A 13,631-nucleotide genomic window follows, 5' to 3' on the forward strand; every position below is an offset into this window, starting at 1 on the left:
CAGCCGCGGCCTCGGGGGTGCCCGGACCACGCGGAGCGTGTGAAGGGACGGGGGCCCCGGGGGACGTTCACAGGGGCAGCGAGCCCGCAGGGCCCCGCAGGCGCCTCGCCACTGTGGCCCTCGTCACGACAGTGCAGAGCCCACGCGGAGGCCGGGACCTGGCTGGGGCAGCTGGGAAAGCAGAGCGCCCCCGCGGGGAGGATCGACCCCGCCGTGAACTCTGCTGCCCCGCGAGGAATGCAGCCCGGGACGGAAGACGAGCCTGGGCTTCTCGGCGCCGTCCCGCGGGCAAGCGGCCGTGAATCAGCGTGGGACGAGGCAGCGAGGTGGGAGGACAGGTGGGCAGGGCGGGCCAGGGGAAGGGTGGCCTTCTAGGGTGCTGAGGTCCCGGGGAGCCTGCTGCGTGCATGTATGTGTGCATGTGTTCCTATGTGCGTGTTCCTGTGTGCATGCCTGTCATCCTGTGTGCATTTGTGTGTGCATTTGAGTGTGTGCATGTGTCCCTGTGTGCATTTGAGCGTGTGCATGCGTTCCAGTGTCCGTTTGAGTATGTACGTATGTTCCTGTGTGCGTTTGAGTGTGCGTGTCTTCCCGTGTGCGCGTGTTCGTGTGCGTTCTTGTGTGTACGTGTGAGGTTGTGACATCCTCCACCGCCCTGTACTAGGTTTTCCTCAAGGCTTGTGGCCCAGAAAGGCTCCTGGGGTCCTCAGCAGGCATGGGTTCCCTGCACCCTGCCCCAGCCCCTCCCACCCTGGCTGCCCCCCCTTACTGTCTCCCAGGCAGGGAGGGGCTTTGCTGGCCCAGGGGTGTCTTTGGGTCTCTGTGTCTCTGGGTGTGGGCAGGCAGGGGCTTCCCTGAGGCGCACGCCGCAACTGCCAGCCTCATGCAGGGTGCCCTCCCGAGAGGGCCGGGCCAGGACGTGGGCCAGCTCTGCCCATCCTGCTGAGCTCTGTCTGCTTGTCTTTGGCCCACGGAGTTAGACACAGATAGCACCTGCTCGTGCAGGTACATAGGAGGCTCATCCGCCCCTTCTGCCCAGACAGCTCCCAGGAGGGATCCATACCATTGGCAGCGGCTTGCAGGCCAGGCCACCTAGAGGTGAGGTGGAGGGGTCCGCTCAGCAGCACAGACACACATGCACGCATTTGTATGTGCACAGGCAGCAGGAACCCTGCTCCCACTGGAAGAACTACAGCCAGCCACCACAACCAACCAGGCACCCTCCCTCCCGCCTGCGAGGGATCCCTGGGGAAGCAATGTGTTCATTGTATCTGGGGGTGCCCCGTCCTGGGTCTGCCCCACTGGACATCTGCTGGAACACAGGCCAGGGGGGAGGATCTATAAGGTGCCCCGGAGCCTGGGAGGAGGTCTGGTATTTGGTGTTTTGGTTTTTGTTTTCTCTTCGGTACCAGAAATTGCACTCAGGACCTCGGGCTTGCCGGGCAGGTGCCACACCACTGAGCTGAATCACCGGCCAGGGCTGATTCCTGCCAAACTTCCGGAGAGGAAGGGGCTGAGCTTCCCAGAGGAGGGGGCAGAGATGACCAGATGTCCTCGAGCCCTGCAGAGCCTCCTGTGGGAAGGGAGGGCCCCACCCAGACAGGACGCTGTTTTTTGTCCCACCTGTGCAACTTGCCTGTCTCCTGCTCCCTGCCAGAGCGAGGGAGATACCCAGGAGCATCTGTGCAGAGTAATCGGTAACACCTTCAGTGTGTATCTGACAAAGGCGTTTCCTCGGACACAGTGAATGATCTGCGCCGGGGTGGGGAGGGAAGGACATCCCCAAACACATCCCCAAACCACGCTTCCCGAGCACCAGTTCTGCTTCACAGGCCTGGGGTGCAAGGAGGAAGGGCAGCGGCTGAGTCCCCACAGCTCAGGGCCTCCCCAGGCCCATCCTGCCGTGGGGACCTGGGTTCTGCGTGCTTCTGTGGAGGTCTCAGTGCCTCTCTCCAGCCTGGGCGCCCTGCCTGCCATAGACGTGGCCACTTCTGTTGGGCGAGCAGGGCACTGGAGAGGGTTTTGGGTTTTTAATCACTTTGAGGGGAAAGAGAACCTGGCAGTACCCCACTACACCCGACTGCCCCAGCAGCACCCAGCATTACCCAGCAGCACCAACAGAGCCGACCTCAGCACCAGCGGCTGAGCAGACCTGCATCCCATAAGGAGCTGCCTAGGTCCCGTGGCTGATGGCAGCACCTGCCTCGCAGTTTGGGCAGGGGACGGTCACCCTAAGAGGTACTTCCTGGTGACACAGGCACCACAGAGCAAGGGACTGCAGGTCAGTTAGCGACCACTGCCTCTGGGGTGTGGCCAAGGGCCATCTCTGGGTTCCCAGGAGTCCTGGGGAAGGTGGTAGCTGGAGAGCTGGGGTGAGGGGGGTGGTGGGGCTCACGAGGAGATGCTCAAGAGCTCTGCTGGGCTCCTGTGGAGGACACTGGGGCAGAAGGACTCACTGGGAAGCTGCCTGCTTCATGACGTAGCTCAGCCTGCTGTTTCCCCAAGTGGGAAAGCTGGGAATTCCTTCCTGCGCCCCCTACTGGCGGAGTCTGACACTATACCACCTGCAAAGAAGCCCTTTCTAGGGCCCAGCTCCCCAGCACCGGCAGGTGAAGCAGGGTGAGCTTGGGGTAGAAGCAGTGATTCCCCTGGGAAAGGCAGCTAATACTCTGCACCACTGTACCGGTGCGCATCAGAGACACACGAACAGCAGAACTTCAGTGTGAGCACATTGTTGGCTGCCTGGTACTGAGGTGAGTTTATTTTGTGACTTGGTTTTCATGACTACCATTGCTGGGAAGGAGATTGCATATAAAGTCACATAGATCCAAAGGAAGAATGCTGTGCTTACTGAATTATACATTCATTTTTCAATCCCTTCTATGAATTATGCAAGCATTTTTGTTAAAATTGTGTCTATGTTCATCTTCTCTGATGTTGATAATTGGCTCTTGAAGATTAATTGGGGGAGTTACACGTGAACATATTTTAGCAAATTGATTTAAATTTCACAAGATCCTCCCATTTGGAAGATTTTTCAAAGAGGTTAGAAAAAAAATTCTGCCCTTGAGTTTTAAAGTATCCAAATTTAAGAACTTTAGTAGATGAGAAATACTGTTTGAAAGCCATGAAATTATGTAACAGTGGGGAAATTTCCAGACTTGAGTTTTCCAAGTGCAGGCTTCATAGACTGCTCTTAAACAAAGGGGAAAAAGAGAGCTATTCTCTTGTCTTTTATGAAAATGTCAACTTCCCCTTGAAGTGCATGCTGTGCCAATTTTTCTAAAAAACATCTGGAAGTAGCGTTTGATAACTGTCACTGTTACCTAGCAAAGGTCAGCAGAGGGGAGGCCCTTGTGTGCCGTTGAGGAAGGCGTATCCCCCAGCACGGGAGGGGGACTTGGAGGTGCTCAGTGGCGTTGGCACTGGCACCATCTCTCCTGCTCTGCAGCAGATGAGGGCTCAGGCTTCTGACCACAGGCTCGGTGGCTGGCTCCGCAGAACCTGGGTCCAGAGGACAGCAGGGCCCCAGAGAAGCTGGCCTGGCTGAGAGGTGTGAGGCAGGGACATCAGAGAGGGCCAGTGGAGGGAGCAGGGCAGGGTTCCTCTTGGGAGGGCTGTGTGACACCTTTTTATTGGCTTTTTTTTTTTACCTGTTGGATGTTAAGGCTATTCCAGCAATAGACCCGAGTCCCAAACTGCACACAAAGGGGCAGGAAAGGCCACTGGCTCTGGAGCAGGAGAGAAGGAGCTGGGGGACGTTCCAGGGAGAGCAGCAGAGCGAGAAAATTCTCGTATGTATGTGTGGAAAGTCCAGTGCAGACGGCCAAAGGGCTTTTTAGGCTCCAGGTCCAGCAGTGCAAAAGGTGCACAAGGGAGAGCTCTGCAGCTGAGCTTGGTGCGCGTGTGTGTCCATGTGTGCACGTGCACGTGTGTGCGTGATTCTCTGGTCAGCACCTGCACCTGCGTTGGGGGGATCACAGCTGGTCTATGCCCAGCCATGGGTCAGCTGGAGTCCGGGTGGAAATTGTGATGAATACAGGGCTGTGTTGGTTGTCAGAGCTCCTTAGCATGAACAGTTAAAATGGTCCATTTTATGGTCTGCAGACTTCACCGAATGCAAGTAAATGAAAAATTGTAAATGGGAAGAAATGAACTCTGATCATTTTTCTTTTTTTTTTTTTTTTTTGGTTTTTCTCTGGCACAGGGAATCGAACTCAAGACCTCCCACTTGCCAGGCAGGCACTGTACCACTGAGCTAAATTCCCAGCCCCTGAACTCTGATCATTTTTTCAATCGTAAGGAATATGGTGCCTAAAAAGCAGGAAAGCCACGTCAGCGCGGACTCGTACCTACACCGGAGAAGAAGCTGCAGGTCTCGGAGAAGAAACTGCGGCCAGGAGCCTCGCTCCTGGCGATGACACTGTGAGTATGGTGTGCGGCGAGTTTGTGCCCTGAGCACTCCACTGGGGAGTGCTGGAGAAATGGCTGGGATACAGGGACATCCCTGCCACAGCAGAGGGGCTGAGATGAAGGGACGGGGCTCGTGGTGACAGAGGGCCTGGGCCTGGGCCTGGGCAGGAGTCTCCGAAGGCTTGACTTTGGGGACAGTGGAGGGCACACACCTTGATCCCTGCGTCTCTCTCCCGGGCCCCCGCTGCAGGCTGCACAGGTGATGGCAGAGACAGAGGAACTCGGGCTGGAGCGGGGGACAGAGGTCTGATGGCTGGAGGGGGCCGGGCGGGAGGCTCAGGGCTGAACGTGTGTTCTGTACCCATTAATAATCATTCATTTTTGTTTCCCCATGAGACCCCAAGTCAGCAGGGGCCCCTCAGAAGGGGCTGGCGATGCTGGTGACAGAGGCCAGGACGACCCTCCAGGGAGATGCCTCTGCCGGGACATCAGGCCAGCGGCCGGCCAGCCAGCCTCAGGGAGCCGCCCTGGTTTTGATCAAGCAGCCAGGGATTGTGTTCCAAGCCTCTTGTGCAATCCTGCTCTCAGCCTCCCCAGCCACGCCCGCAGTTTACCAGGCCACGCGTGCTCCCATGGCAAGGTTATTTATTTTATTCCCAAATAAATGTAACTCACCTTTGGAGGACCTCTGTTCTCTGGTCAGCAGCTCCAGGAGGGTCGTTGTTTTGTCCAAACTGTTGGCGCAGAGAACCACTTCTGCCGGCTGCCTCCGTCCTGCACCCTGGAGAAACAAAACACTTTCTGAGGCAGCCACATGACTTGGCCTTGAGTAGAGATGAGTGGAAGTCACGTGGGAGGTCCTGGAAGGCTTCTGCTTTCCAGATAGTCCTGGCTTTGCCCTCTTTCATGGCTGGAGCTGTGGCAGCCATCTTACGATCATGAGGAAAGGCCAAGAGCATTGCAGAGACACTGGACTCAGGCCATTGAGTTGCTGGGGCAGAGCCAGCAGCATTCTTCTTGTAGGTTTCTTAAGTGAGAAAAATAAACTAAGCTCCAATGTATTTAAGGAATCCTTAGCTATGTGGCTGTAGTTTGCTGAGCTGTCACCAAGACATCCTCAACTGTCCCAGATATGCCAAGGCCAATCCAGTGGGCATTTGCCTTGGTCACAGCAGCCTTGAAATGTGGACCTATCCCAGATGACTCTGCCCTGCAGGCACTCTTGGTGATGCTGCCTAGACCCTGCCATCCCACTGTTACTGGGCGAGTCCTCAGAAAGGCAGGAGAAGTGTCTAGTGCCCACCCACGCTGGTGCACACCCTCTGTCCAGAGGGCCCCCCATGTGCTACCCCCACCCCATGCCACAGCACAGGCTCCAGGAGAGGGGTCCTGTCATCTACCAGCGGTTCTTATGTCTGCAGGCCAAGCCGGTCGCATGGAGAAGGAGCTGGTAACACCAGCGCCAGTAGCCCTGGACAGCTCCAGGGAGCGAGCGGCAGAAAGGCCAGGAGCGGTACAGACCCGCAGAAACCACAGACACCAGCAGATGAGCCCCAACGGCAGCAGCTGCTGCGAGAACTGATGGTCACTAAGGGAACTCTGAGCCCGGGTCCCGAGGAGCCGGGGGCAGCTGGGAGCTACAGGAGCTGTGATGCTAAGTGCTAACCAGTGCTGGTGCTCGGAGCTCAGAGCTGGGGCACTGAGGGCGGAGAGCCACTGAGACAGGTCCCTGCCAGCATCCAAGCCACCACACTTCACGTTTGTGATTTCTGCCTGAGCTGGGCTGAAGGACTCTGGCCAACCGGGAACAAGAGAACAAACTCTTGCATGCTCAGGTCAGGGAATTCCTGGGGCTTGGTACTGCTGCTGCCCCTGGTCCACTGCATGCAAGTGCCTGCTATCAGCATGGCTGTGGAGAAGCAAGAAAAAGGCAGCTCCTGCTTCCAGGGAGCCCTGAGTCCTGAGAGCCAGGTCACATGCAGGCAGCAGAGATAGGGTCCCTGATGCTGTGAGCAGCCAGAGGAGGGGTGGCTGCCCGGGAGACCGACTGAGGGTGAAGCAGAGAAGTCTTGGGGACAGGGTTTGAGGAAGTATGGGATGAGAAAAGGGCATCGGCTATGACGAAGCAGCTCTGTCCTGTTCTCAGTCGTGATCAACGCGGAGAAATGAGAAGAAAGGCTGAGCCCGAGCAAGGCGAGGCCCCCGGAAGGGCGGCACTCCCTGTGTGGGAGCCAGGTCCTGAGCCCCACGGTGCTCCCTGCGTGGGAGCCGGGTCCTGAGCCCCACGGTGCTCCCTGCGTGGGAGCCGGGTCCTGAGCCCCACGGCGCTCCCTGCGTGGCCCCCACTGAACTGGAGCTGGGTTTGCAGCCCAAGTTCCTCGGCACCCACCGCTGTCCCTGTGTCTCCGTGCTCCATATAAATGCAGATTCCTGGGCTCGCTTATTACAGTCTCAGACTTCATGGACAGAGGTGGCACTGGTGACCTCAAGTAGTCCACAGAATATGGACTTCCAGAAACGGGCTAGGCCTGGGATATAGCTCACTGGCATGAGCATCTGGCTGGTAAGCATAAAGTCTTGAATTTGAGTCCCTGTACCAAAAAAAAAAAAAAAAAACCAGCAACTTGGTTTAAAGGGGCTCATGGTCATCTGGGCCAAGCAGCCCCAGACAGGGACCCTCCTGCTCCCTGGGAGGCCTGGCTATAGGGACCACAGCCCGCCCTGGACAAAAGTGTATTATACAGAACAGAAGCCAGACCCTTCCTCCAGGGCTTCATCTGAATCTACCAAAAGTAAGGCTGATCTGTCTCCACAGGACCTTTTAAGTCAGTGAGGCCACTGACCTGACCCGGTAAGAGGCTTCCCCCTTTTCCTGGGCTAAGGACCTGCCCAGCCCTCTCAGGTTCATGGGCAGCAGCTCCAAGGTGCCCTTAGACACCTCAGAATCAAGACGAAGTGCAGGTGATGGTGATGGTGATGCTGTGCTCTTCAGAGAGCTCCCCATCCAGGCTGCTTTGTAAAGAATCTTTGAGACTATAAGGAGTGACCAAAATATACAACGAATAGTTAAATTTTAAAATGTATTACAGCAAGAGACATTGCCATTCATCCCCTCGAAATTCTCCCTTTTGCCACCTTCTGAAGCAGGTCTGGAAGCCCTCTTTTGTGAGGGTCAGTTTGAGAGTGCTGCTGCCAATGCCATCCAACACGAGGCAGGTTCATATGAACACGATGCCACGTCCTCGCTCACCTCAGTCACCTGATCTGGCGCTTGTGACGTCTGGCTCCCCAGCAAAGTCAAAATGACGGTGAAAGTTCCACATTTTGAATCTACTCCGGACTTCGAAGCAGCTGTGACAGCACAACTAAATACATTCAGGAACGAGCACCTCCAGCCCTTTAGAAAGTGGCAAGATCAAAATGTATTTGAAGCCAAGTGAGTATTTTGAGAGAGATCAATGGTAATGTGTCCTTTACTATAATTTAAAAATGTAAACTGTCACCATATTTTCGATCACACCTTGTATTTAGTTTCACCCCTGCATTAGTGTCCTAGGGCTGCCATAACAAATCCCCCAACTGGAGGCCTAACCAGCAGAATTTCTCCTGTGTTCTAGAGGCCACGGTCTAAAACCCGGCAGCAGGGTAGCTCCCCCCACGTCGGGCTGCAGGTGGCCGCGTGGGCTCCCAGCCTGCAGACCATCACTCCCACCTCGGTGCCACCAGCGTGTGGTCTCCGTCCTACCAAGGACAGTGTCACTGGATTCAGGGGTCACCCTGGGCCAGAAAGCTCTCCTGAGTGTCGCCTTAATTTCACCTACAATGGCCCCGTCACCAGCTGGGGTCGCTCTCTATGTTCCTGGTGGACATGTCCTTGGGAGGTGACACCACCCACCCCGCCCCTGCGCCTCCTTCACAGAGCAGTGTGGCAGGTCCAGGGGACAGAGCTCACCCAGAGGCCCCATGCACTGGTGCCAAATGGGCCCTGGGAACCAGGCCACCTTGTCCTGCTCTCTTGTGGGGACAGGCTGATGAGCCGAGGACAGATGTGACTACCAGTGACCAGTGCTGCTGTGGAGTAGGTCATCTCTGAAGGTCTCAGCTCAAACATACACAGTCCCCCTGCAGTCTAGGGAGGCTAGACTCTAGAGACACGCGGCGTTTCCTGACGTACTGAGCAGAACAAGGTCTTTAAGGCCTGGTGAACAGCAAGTGTGTCGCTAAAGGGAGCCACTGCCATGGCTGGCGGCAGCCTCCTCCTGGAGTTAGACTTGGGGGCCGTGGCCTCCACAGGAAGTATCCCCAGCTCTAGACTCGGTGACTGTCGTGGTGTCAGTCCAGAGCTGTTCTCACGCGATGGTTCATTCGCTTGAGTCCAGCCCTTTGGTTGCCCCGCACCATCACTTGGGAGAGTTTAGTCTTTGTTTCACTTTCTGTCCTTCTCCCCCATCCAGTTTCAAGCAGGTCACCCGGCTCTCTGTACTTTCCTCCCCCCGCCCCAGGGACTTTTTTCCAGGCAGAAAGCCAAAGCAGCTTGAAGCCAAGGGCTCTGTCTGTCTTTTGTAAAACCCTAAGCCCATTTCATAAGACCCTAAGCTGGGGCGAGCAGGAGGGAGAGAGCAACTCCAGAGATGGGTCCCAAGGCCCAGGTCAGAGGCCCAGCAGGGGAAGCCCAGGCCCGGCCACGCTGTCCCTGGGTTCTCACCCCTGGCACGGTCCTGAGCCTGCGGGCAGCAAGAAGCTGCAAGGGCCAGGGCAGTGGCCACCTTTTGATGACCGCTCTGGGCCTTTGGTCCTTGGACCTGTGTTGTCCTGCCCCACAGGGCTCACGTAGGAGTGAAGTTGCTGTAAGAGAACAAAGCCAGAGCCGCTCACCCTCCAGGCAGCTCAGCATGCTCTGAGGCCCTGCCTGCTCCAAAGCAGCAAGAGGTAAGATGTATTTTAGGTCACAGCCACCCTAGAAACAAGCCGAGCATCTCAGAGCCAGAAACGGGGTGATACACTTAGGCTGACGGGGCTCCACGGAGAGTGCAGGGGCACCGAGGCCCCGGGGAGGATCAGGGCTGCTGCACGGCCCACAAGGAAGCAAGAAGAAAGGTCCAGTAAGGGCCTCTAGGGTCTGTCCTCCACCCAGCCCAGGACTCAGCCCACGGCACTCCTCCCTCAGGTGTCCCCAGGATCCATACTGTGCCGTGGGACAGGCTCTGAGCCAGCTGTGGAACTGGCTCCCAGGGGTCACCACAAGCCGATGGACGTGGATGGGAGACTGGGCAGCGGGACGGTGTGGGGAGGTGGAGAGACCAGGTGGGGGAGAACTAGAGCTCCCCTAAAATGGGATCATAATCCCTAACTTCAAGTTATACTACAGAGCCATGGTAACAAACATGACACGGCACTGGCAAAAAAAAGTCATGTCAACGACAGACAGAACAAAGGACAGGAAACAGCCAACACCCCACACAGCCACAGAGGGCCTGGGAAAACAAGGTCCACACACAGAACCAAAGTGAGGTCCTTGGCTCCTCCCCTGTACTCAGACCATCTCTAAATGGATCAAAGGCCTCGGTCTATAGCCAGAAATCCTGCAACTCCCAGAAGAAAACACAGGCATAGGCGCAGGCATAGGCGCAGGCAGAGACTGCTGAACGGGACCTGGATGGCACAGGCTGCGTCAAGAGTCAACCAAGGGGACCTTGTCACATCAGAAGGCTTCTAGAAGCACAGCAAAGGAAACAACCAGGGGAGTGGAGACACGGCCTCCACCAGCGGCTTTTCTGACAGAGGGCTGAGACCTAGAATACAGGAAGAACTCAGCACCAAGGCACCGAGAAAACCACAGGCTGGTGAATTAAAGGGCCAGGGAAGTGAATGAGAATTTCCAAGAGAATAAGTGCAAATTGCCAATAAATACAGGAAAAACTGTCCAACGTCACTAGCCAGTAGAGAAATGCAAGTCAGAAGTGCAGTAGCTCCGTCTCAGCCCAGTTGGATTGGCTGTCACCCAGCACACACGACAGCGTACGGTGTTAGCGAGGTTGTGGGGGAGAGGAGCCCTTCTGCAGCGCTGGTAGGAATGTGAACCAGTGTGGAAATCAGTGTGGAGATTCCTCAGAAAACTAAAAGTAGATAAACCACTGGCTGCAGCCACACTACGCCTCAACTTACTCATGAAAGACCACAGACACACTCATGACGTGGCACGCTCACATTCATAGTGGCGCAGTTCACAATAGCTAAGAAAGAGAAACTGTGTAGATGCTGTTCAACAGATGAATGGATGAAGACACAAGAGGGAATATTACTCAGCCATAAAGAAGAAAGAAATCCTGTCACTTCCAGGAAAATAGATGAACTGGAGACCATCATCATGTGTAACAAGCTCGGCTCAGAAAGTTAAAAAAATCCCATGCTTTCTGTTAGATAAGTAACCTAAAAATAGATAGTAGGAACTAAGAAGCAAAGGAGAAAAAGCAGAAAACCAGAAGGTAGACTTTGGGAGATAGGGAGAGGGATGGGGGAGGAAAGGAAAGCGAGCAGATAGTGTGAGAGGCTCCCCAGGCACTGACGCACCGCAGCAGGTCTCCGGATTCCGCACAGCAGAGCTGCCCTGTGAAAGGGGGCTCACAAGAAGACTGGGAAAAAACACAGGAAAAGCAGGTGATCGCCTAGAAAGAGCAACCAGTCATCCTCCAAAATTGGAAAAAACGAAGATGATCAGAAGTGCTGGAAGTGAAAAACATCTAATTACAAAACCTAGAAACTAAAAAGATGTTCACTGAAATAAAAACAAACCCGTGACAGGCACAATCCGGGAGGCACTGCGTGGTCGGGGGGTGGGGGTGCGCCTGGGTCACAGACAACCCAAAACGGAAACAAGACGCAGCCCAAGAGTTGCCGCTCGGGCAGGTGAGCAGGCAGAAACCCGCAGCCGTGCCCATGGCAGGCGGGGCTCGTCCGTAACCTCGGCACAAGGCACCTGACAGTCTGTGTTATAATAGCAGTAGTGACAAAGGCAGGGTAGAATATACTTACTTGCTTTCTTCACTTGTCAAGAGGATGTACTTTGACCTGAATTAGAAAAAGGGTGGAATAAAAATGTAGACTAAAAGTGCAGGACAGAGCTGCAAGAATAGAAATAAAACCATTTGCCTCTGCACTGCTGTGAAGGGAAAGAAGGATTCGGAGAAGCGCATCATGCCAGAGAAGACAGAGAGATTAAAGGAGGCAACCGACAGTCACGGTGAGTGGGATGCATGAGGCTGGTGGGGCCGGTAACCGTGGGGCCTTTGCTGCCGCGACAGATTAAACCACGGGCAAACGGGGCACTGCAGGACTCAGTGTCCTTCCCTGTTCAGCGGCTGTGGCCTGGGGGCAACACATAAAAACAAGAACACAGAGACAGAACTTTTTAAAAATTACGCAAAAAGTGGAAACGAGAACACGCTGAGTCTCCTAACAAGCGGGTGAGATTGAAGGCAGAGTTTCCTGGCCCTCGGGCAGCGTGGGGCAGCCCCACAGAGACCAACACCCTGGCGCCCAGGGTCTGCACCCACAGAACTCCTTGCTCAGTCTCCATACCCACAGCTGCTGACCTCAGCCCAGGGAGGAAAGCCATCGCCAGGGAGGACAGCCCAGTGGGCGTGACCCTGGAGTCCTACGGGGGATGAGTGGGCCGTCACACCTGGCATAAATGAGTTCTTCACCAAGCGTGGGCTGCTTCCCTTCGGGAGCGGCCCCTCCCTTCTGGACCCTGAATTCGTGTTGAGGTCCTCACCCCACAAGGTGGTGGTCCTAGAGGTGGGCCCCTGGCGGGGGGACCATGTGCGTTCCCTCAGGACTGGGCTCAGTGCCCCACTTGCCCCACTCCCACCCCCAAGTCTCGGAGCCAGAGCGAAGCCCCACCGGATGCCAGGTCTGGTTTGACCTCAGACTTCCGGGCTCCCTGGCATGGGAAACAGACCCACAGCCACTCAGGCACTGCCTGCTGACCCAACCAGGGTGAAGCTGTGCTCACGGGGACCTTCTGAAACCAACAGTGACAGGTGGGCCCTGGCTAGAGAGAGGAGCTCGTGCCAGACTCCAGCCAGTGCAGGGAGGTCAGCGGTGCTGGCCAGGGTGGAAGTGGAGTCCCTGGAGCTGGCGCGGATGGCAGGATGGTAGGCGTGCCCTGGTTGTGCCCATGTCTCCTCCAAGTCCGCTCTGAGTTGGTAATGCTTCTTTTCTGGCTTCCTGTGTCCTCCGGCAGCTCTCTTCACTGACAGCAGTAACCTGAGCACATCTTTGTCCCTTAGAACAGGGCCCGTCTCACAAGTCAGTCACCTTTGTCGTGATACTTTTACATTTAACTCAACTCCTGGGACTTCCGGGCGGAGCTGCTTCTCAGGCAGGTGTTTTTCTTGCTGCTCCTGGGCTTTAAACTTCCTTCTCCCCTTCCTGACATTCTGCGGGTGCTTGGGGTCTGTAGGGGCGCAAGTACGGGGCAGAGAGGCCCAGGCTTAGAGTGGGAGGATTGGTCTTCCTCCCTGGCTTCCCAGAGCTCAGCCTGTGACCTTGAAGGAGAGGCCAGGTCTCCAGACTTCATTTCCAGCCCACCTTGTGCATCTGCAGGAAGGACACAACCTTCGGACCCTGGTCCGGGGGTCCACACCCAGATCCCCCATGGAGATAGCTTCAGAGATGCCCATGTCACCCGCCTGTCTCACACAGCCATGGGACAGTGACTTGACTTCTCTCCTCTGGGTCTTTCTCACCTCTGGAAACACTTGACAAACCTACGATGAGCACCTTCTCAAATGTGAACAAAAACCACGCTTCAAAGATACATACCATCTGGGCATGATGACGCACACCTGTAGATCTTGGTAGTCTGAGAGGCTGAGGCAGGAGGATGCCAAATTCAATCCCAGCCTGGGCAACTCAGTGACTTGATGAGATCCTATCTCATAAATTAACATAGAAACAAGTAAGTAAGTCATTGTAGTTCAGTGCAAAGGCCCTGGGACTGCAAGAAAAGCACGTACTATTTAAATCATGTGATATGTAAAAAACTACAGAAACAAATAAATCCATGTTTTACTGCACATGATTAGCTCCCAGAGGGTTTTTAGGACTGGGCTTGTGGTCTTGGTGGAGACCACATAGCAGCACAAGAGACCGGTCTTGCCAGGACCCCCAAGCCTGCCCTCCTCGCCTTCAATAGCGGAGCCCTGTCCTGCCCT

At 55.6% G+C, this 13,631-nt stretch overlaps 1 long non-coding RNA gene across 2 annotated transcripts in view; it reads left to right on the forward strand.

Annotated features, from left to right (window-relative positions):
- LOC102023528 overlaps positions 1-5,090 on the forward strand; it is a 5,612-nt gene extending 522 nt beyond the window's left edge. The window contains exons 2-4 of one of the 2 annotated variants that reach the window (XR_001232146.1): positions 133-326; positions 4,208-4,425; positions 4,810-5,090. This is a non-coding gene — a long non-coding RNA (uncharacterized LOC102023528). Of the gene's footprint in view, positions 1-132; positions 327-4,207 lie in introns of both variants that reach the window. The other variant, XR_264858.2, reaches the window with a different exon arrangement.
- The last annotated feature ends 8,541 nt before the right edge of the window (positions 5,091-13,631 follow it).

Source organism: Chinchilla lanigera, unplaced genomic scaffold (genome assembly GCF_000276665.1).
Source record: "Chinchilla lanigera isolate Chin_1 unplaced genomic scaffold, ChiLan1.0 scaffold00141, whole genome shotgun sequence".
NCBI lineage: Eukaryota > Metazoa > Chordata > Mammalia > Rodentia > Chinchillidae > Chinchilla > Chinchilla lanigera.